At 36.0% G+C, this 6,792-nt stretch overlaps 1 long non-coding RNA gene across 1 annotated transcript; it reads right to left on the bottom strand.

Annotated features, from left to right (window-relative positions):
- Nucleotides 1-25: 25 nt before the first annotated feature.
- LOC107574650 (uncharacterized) lies at nucleotides 26-734 on the bottom strand. The gene is made up of 3 exons (XR_001607707.1): nucleotides 678-734; nucleotides 554-592; nucleotides 26-116 (listed from the first exon to the last, which is right to left on the bottom strand). It is a non-coding gene; the product is annotated as an uncharacterized lncRNA (long non-coding RNA).
- Nucleotides 735-6,792: the final 6,058 nt, after the last annotated feature.

The raw sequence follows: 6,792 nt of genomic DNA, 5'->3' as shown, positions 1-6,792 counted from the left end.
TTCACCATCCCCACCGGGACGTCCACCACGGCTCTGACCACGCCCCCCGTTACCTCGGCAACGCCCGACGCCACCGCCCCCACCGCTTTGAAGAAATCCATGACGTCACGGGAGTCCTGCAAGAATGCACATTTGTTTATTGTAGTTGATTTTTACTTCGATCTAGTAGAACATGTTTGTCCCGATTTTGTTCTTACGAATTCCTGCAGTCCTGGAAATATCGGGGAGTTTAATACGTTAATTTAATTAAATCTTAAAAAGTCATGGAAATGTAAACATTTAAAAGTGCATTGTATTTGATTAAACTCCATAAAATATATATATTTTTTATTTTATTCATCCAATGTAGGCTATGTGTGCGAATGTATGTATAAAAGTATACAGTATATTATATTAATGATTAAGAATGCTATCATCCATAACACACACACATACAAGCACAAATACATATGTGTAGCCTACAATGTACTATATTAATAAAAATAAAAAAAATTACAGAATGTTAATGTTTGGGTGAGCTATCCCTTTAAGCATTCAAATCAAGATTTCCTACCAGACAATCTCTCTGAATAGTTTTCTTAAACTTGAGTACCTGTAAATACAAATTAAGTTACTATACATTCTAAACATGCTACTAGACATGATAAAGCCAGCTATAATAGAGAGTCAGTACTGACCTGAGGTCACAGATGATGTGATGCTGGTGCTTGTTCAGACGGAGTTCTTCAGATCAGACTCTCAGATCATCTCAGGGCTGTTTGTATACTCACTGGAGGAACGGAAATCAAACGGTGGGAGTGATTACGTCACAGTACTTTTGTTTGGAGTTGAGTTTTGGATGAGGCTGTGAACTATTAACCCAGAAGGCACCTGTAAGGCTCTCTGTTAATGTTTTAGAGGGAAGAATGCCAAAATCAAAACCCCTGAATCTTTTTATTGCTTGTTGAGAGAACATCTAACTTTAGTTCATCTGCTCAAGCTTGTAAAATGCACATGGCAGTTTTTCTGGCATCAGGCTCTGATAGATCTTGCTGATGAAGAACATGCTCAGGTTGAATGATAAAAATCAGCATGCTGATTCTGAGGAAAATAACTGAACTTAAATTCACTTTCTGTTTCAGTGCTGCTCTTTCACTCAGAAAAGGCTGATATGAGGATGTAGCAAACCACACTGAAGTTGTATCTGTATAGATAACAAGTAAGAATTGATTCCAAGTCAACGTCGATGCATCAGCATTAACTAAAAAGCATCAACTAAAAGCTTTTTCCAAATTAATAACTTGTGATTTTAGTATCGTTAAATCACTTATAATTGATCATTTAATCTATTAAAGCTTAATAAACATTTGTAAGAGCTATAGCAGGAGTGTGTGCGGTTTTCCTCCTGGTTTATCTCTGCAGATATTAATGTATTTTCAAGCCTTTTGCAGTTGCCAATAGGGGTCCCTCTAACCATATTTGTTAATTAAGTTAGCTAGTTAAATTAGGATTTCTTAAGATTTTACACATCGTCCCCCGACTAATATCCAGAGGTGTAAGGAGTACCTGAAAACCATACTTGAGTAAAGGTACAGATACCTTACAGTGAAAATGACTCCATTACAATTTACAACTCACCAATTACAAAACGACTAAGTAAAAATAAAGTAAAAGTCTTAGAGTATCTGATTTTAACAGTACTTTAGTATTTTTCTCATGCTGAATATAGACTCAAAGACGCACTAGTCAAACAGACATGCCGTGAAAACCAAGAAAGAGTTGATTTGTGAGGAGAGCAATCATATTTATTTTCTAAAACCAAAATAAAACTGAAAAAAAAAAATCCTTCAAAAAAGGTCTCTTCAGCATTACGATAAATAAAATAATGTTGTGTATTTTTTTTTTTTACTTTTTGCTTAATTTGTTTATTGAACTTTTACAATAATAACAGGAGAAAAATACAGGAGAAAAGTGAAAAAATAATGTTGCCAAATAAAAAAAAAACACTAAATACCATCATGGTAACACACAGGAAACTGAAATAATGCAATAAACATTAATTTAACAACATTAGGTGTAACAAACAACCCTAATATACAAAACTGGTCAGAAAAAAACTAAGAAGAAACAGTTATTTCAACAAAAAACATCAAATTTGAAATGTAACTCAGGGAATTCTGGGAATGTCAATTTATTCTTCACATCTGTCACTATCTTTTTCACTTCCAAAAACGGTATACTACTGTAAAATGTATGTCCAATACATGTAATGCCCAATACAGTTTTTCAATGTATATAGCAGGGGAATTTACCGTTAACCATTTAACAGGTTTTTACTGTATCATATTTACAGTCTTTTACCGTTAAATTCACTGTCATTTTTTACAGTGTACACTGTAAAAAAAATCTGTAAAATTTACGGTAAACAATTGGCAGCTGTGGTTGCCGGAAATTTACCGTACAAAATACGGTAGCAACGTTTTAGGTTTTACGGTTTTAACTTAAATTTACAGTTAAATACCATAATTTCATTAACTGATATAATGTACCAACCTATTGAAGTACTGAAATCTGTTTTGTACTTTTATAATACACTGATAACCACCAAAAGCAGGAGGTGATGAGAAAGTCACACGATGAACCAAAGCCCATCACAAGCAGCTTTTAAATAATAACGTATATAGAAGCTGCACAGTGTGTCATTCACACAAACACTAAACACCATCACGGTAACACACATGAAACTGAAATAATGCAATAAACATTAATTTAACAACATTAGGCATAACACACAACCCTAATGTACAAAACTCATACGAAAGAACTAAGAAGAAACAGTTATTTCAACAACAAAAAATCTAACTTGAAATGTAACGCAGGGAATGTCAATTTACGGTTATTCACTGTAAGCTATGTAGTCGTTTTCACTTCCAAAAACGGTATACTACCGTAAAATTAATGTCCAATTCATGTAATGTCCAATACAGATTTTCACTGTATATAGTAGGGGAATTTACCGTTAACCATTTAACAGGTTTTTACTGTTAAATTCACGGCAATTTACAGTGTACTTTCAGTTTCCTTTAGTTGGCGATATCACTTCTTTTGTAGCAGAAATAAACTGCTGCAGAAAAAGTTAGATGCCATGCAAAATGTAACGTGTAATAGCAACACTCATTACAAATGTAGTGGAGTAGAGAGTTGAGAAAATTATTCAAAAATGTAGTGAAGTAAAGAGTAAAAGTTGCTAATATCTTTGATACTCAGTACAACAACGGAGTATCTAAAAAGATACTCAATTACATTTAATCAAATACTTTACACCTGTGCTATCAACAGAATTATATTGATTATATTAGAATATATTTTTAACTAAAAGCCATTTATTCATCAATTTTGTCGTTCATTTGAATTTCTAGTTACTTTTTATTCTTCCGCTCTCTGTATTCTGTCAAAGAAAGTTTTCTCAGGAAATGATCAGCAAGAAAATGTCATCGTCACACCTGGATATGAGCTACACAGCACGAGTAACAACTGGTTATGTATTTTCTTCATGATCAACTAATAACCTTCGATGCTGTTGTCTGTCTGCTAAAGTCAAAGGAGAGATTATCGCAGTGAAAAGTGAAACTGAAAGTACAGTGCTCTGCCTGACAGAAATAGCCCTGATTTACAAGAAGAAAAAAAGGCCACTGAGTTTCTTATTTTGTTTTGAAATATTTTTTTGTAGTGGCTCTAGTGCCATAATGTAAGTGAGAGACTCTCCCAGATCATGTAAAGTGAATCAAGACGCCCTGCAGTGTAAAGGGGAAAAGAAGGAGCCGCTCTGTGCAACAGAATAGCCCTGGTTTACAAAAGACATGAACATCAGGCGTGTGTCAATAGGTGCTTTCACTGTATTTCAAACGCGTTCTTCTCTAAATAGGATGATAACTTGCAGATGTAAATGCAGAGATCAAAAAGACGTGTCCGTGCTGTACGTGTGCTACAGGGGAGCTCTTTCTTAGTTTCAAAGGAAGGGTCTCACTTACAATAACAAACACCCGGCTGAACAGAAAAGCTTGACACACACAGGAGCTTTGTGACTTCACTCTCAGCTGAGGATGTCATTACTACACTATATCTTTACATAGCAAAGAGTCATCTGCTGAATCTAATCCTACATAGCACCTTCTATCTTAAGTGCTTATGTGCGTTTCTGGGCAAGGTCAGAATTTTCACTAAATACTAAAAATGTCAGTTTTTCTTACCAAAGCTTATGCCTTCAGAACATTAAAATACATGAAACAAGTTGCATGAGAGTATTTCATTGGTGCTTTAGCATCCACCCAACGAATTAACTCTGGCTTTTTTATGTTTATATTTATGCATATTAATTTAGCAGCCACTGCACAAAGTGACTTGAGAAAGTCTCCAATAGCTGGTTTACACAGAAACTGAAGACAAATCAATTTCATTATTCAAGTCCTTGTGAAGAAACCATGTCTTTATGAGGAGATTTTTAGACATTGTTATAGAGTTAATACAGGTCACTGTAGAGCTCAGTATTATGAATTTAATAGCCTGTAGGATAAAATAACAAACACAGACTTGTAACTTACAGGTTGCATTTTTTTGTACGCAACAGTGCCACCTAATGTTAGAAGTAAGATATTGCAGAGACCTGAGAGCCGTCTGTCATCACCAGCATCAAACCAGGATGGACGATTTTAAGAAGAAAAACAATCTCTAAAAATGTAAACACTTCCTCAAAGCGATGATGATACCAGCAGTCTCGAGTCCAGGCATGTTTGCTGTCATCTTTAGGGTAAAAGAAGAGTACTCAACATGCTTGTAATGTACAATGCATGTAAAGAGAAGTTCTGCTTAACTTTATCTAGTTTCACTTGATTTCCCAGCAGCAGCAGCAGCAGCAGCAGCAGCCTTGACCGATCAAGAGCTCCCACGAGGCCTTGTTTTTTGATATCAGGCAGGATGTGAGTTTGCAAGGCAGGTCTTCTCTTAATACTTTTCCACTTTGTGTTCCTGATGACCCAACAGCTGAATGAATTGCATTGAAATTCACTGAATGCCCGAGATGTGTTGAATAGTTTCTTTAATATTGAAGGCCGCGGATCTCCAGCGCTCCATGCACACGACACTGAAACGCATGAGAGCTGAGAGCTGAGAGCTGTCGAGCACAATGGTGTTTTCATCAGATGATTACACCATGTCTCCCATTAAACCCATGAGTAATCATACAGAGGGCAGACTCTTTATTTCAGACCTGTGCTACACAAACAAACTCATTTGCGGAGCGACACAACATTCAGGTTTTCAGTCTGGGATGTTTTTAGAGGAAGCAGCACGGCTCATGACTGAATGTCATTAAGCACGGAGTACAAGCAAACCCCTCATGTGATCGAATGGAGTAAGGGTGGAAATGATCATAATGAATCAAGCTCATTATCTGTCTCAACAAACCAGACAAAAGTTTAACTGCAATCTAATTTACATTATATGTATGCAATGAATTAAATGCATCCAGTTATTTTTTAATTAAATTGAAGGCATTCAAGTATATTTTAAATTAAAATGAATAAAAAATACACAGTGTGTAATTTAAAAAATATTTTTTAAAAATGTTGCACGAAGGAAATACATTTCAATGTTCCTAAAACAGTCTGAAATATAATGTAATATGTTTTGTTTTGATTTTGCCGTGAAAGACCCAGACATGTTCTCAGCAGGTTTCGTGAGAAACCTTGAAAACAATAATCACAGCGGTCGAGTCTCATACGTCTCCTCTCTACCTCTTTTTCACATTATCGATGTCCTGTCATCACATCTTTTCTTTCTTCCACAGCTCGTGTGTGATTAGATCTGTGTATGGGGTTGCGTGCCAGTCCCTCTCCTCCTGTCCTCCATCTAAACACCTGTCCGTCTCTCTTCTCTCCACACGCCGCTGTGCTTCTGCGTAACTTCAGCTTGCTCTAATCAGCTTTTTATGTAGTATCTGCATCAACAAAATAGACCATGCACAGTTTCTGCGAGAAAAACAGTTCATGTTTCTGTAAAACGCGAATCATTTGTTCTAGGATCAAACAGCATGAGAGACCTTTTTTTCAGTAGAGGTTAATAAACTTCATAGCAGGCTGAACGTTTCATTTGACAAGCAGGTGTGATTATTACTGACATTTAACACGGTTTCATGAAACACACATGCACGCGCACACAATAGGGCTGGGTTGACTATCGATTTCCTGATTTTAATTAACTGATGTCAGTTCTTCTAGAAAGCTTCATCTTTGTACAACGTCTGCTCTATTTTTCTCTAGAATTTGACCAATAAAAATGACTTCGTACTCTTTTAAACTAAAGTTGGGATATAAACTAAAGTTGTGAGATAAACATTAATTAAATTAATGTTTATCTCACAATCCCCTTACACAAGGACTTGTCTATTTTGTTGTTGTTTGGCCTCTTTAGTTTCATTTACTGTGAAACAGCGGCCCGGGCCACTGTCGCCACCTTGTGGAACAACTGATTAATGCAAAACCAAGCCAATGCGCATGTGTGACCTGCGCATAAAAAGTATGCACGGTTACAAAAATCAGATGGTGCACATACAGTACGCGTGTACTATTTTAAAGACAAAAATTTGCAGTAAGCGCACTGTATGCGGACCTTCGCGTAGGCGTAAAAACTAAAGTATGCATTGGCCTTTAATCTATGCCGTTTTCAGCTGATATATTGTGTGAACAAAACTTCACTTAACATTATTTGTAGATCACCTCCCATCAAATCAATCATTATTTTTTTGATAAAAAAAAA

The sequence above is a fragment of the Sinocyclocheilus grahami genome, unplaced genomic scaffold (assembly GCF_001515645.1).
Source record: "Sinocyclocheilus grahami isolate Dianchi unplaced genomic scaffold, SAMN03320097.WGS_v1.1 scaffold2297.1, whole genome shotgun sequence".
NCBI lineage: Eukaryota > Metazoa > Chordata > Actinopteri > Cypriniformes > Cyprinidae > Sinocyclocheilus > Sinocyclocheilus grahami.
This window is presented reverse-complemented; position numbering and strand designations above follow the sequence as displayed.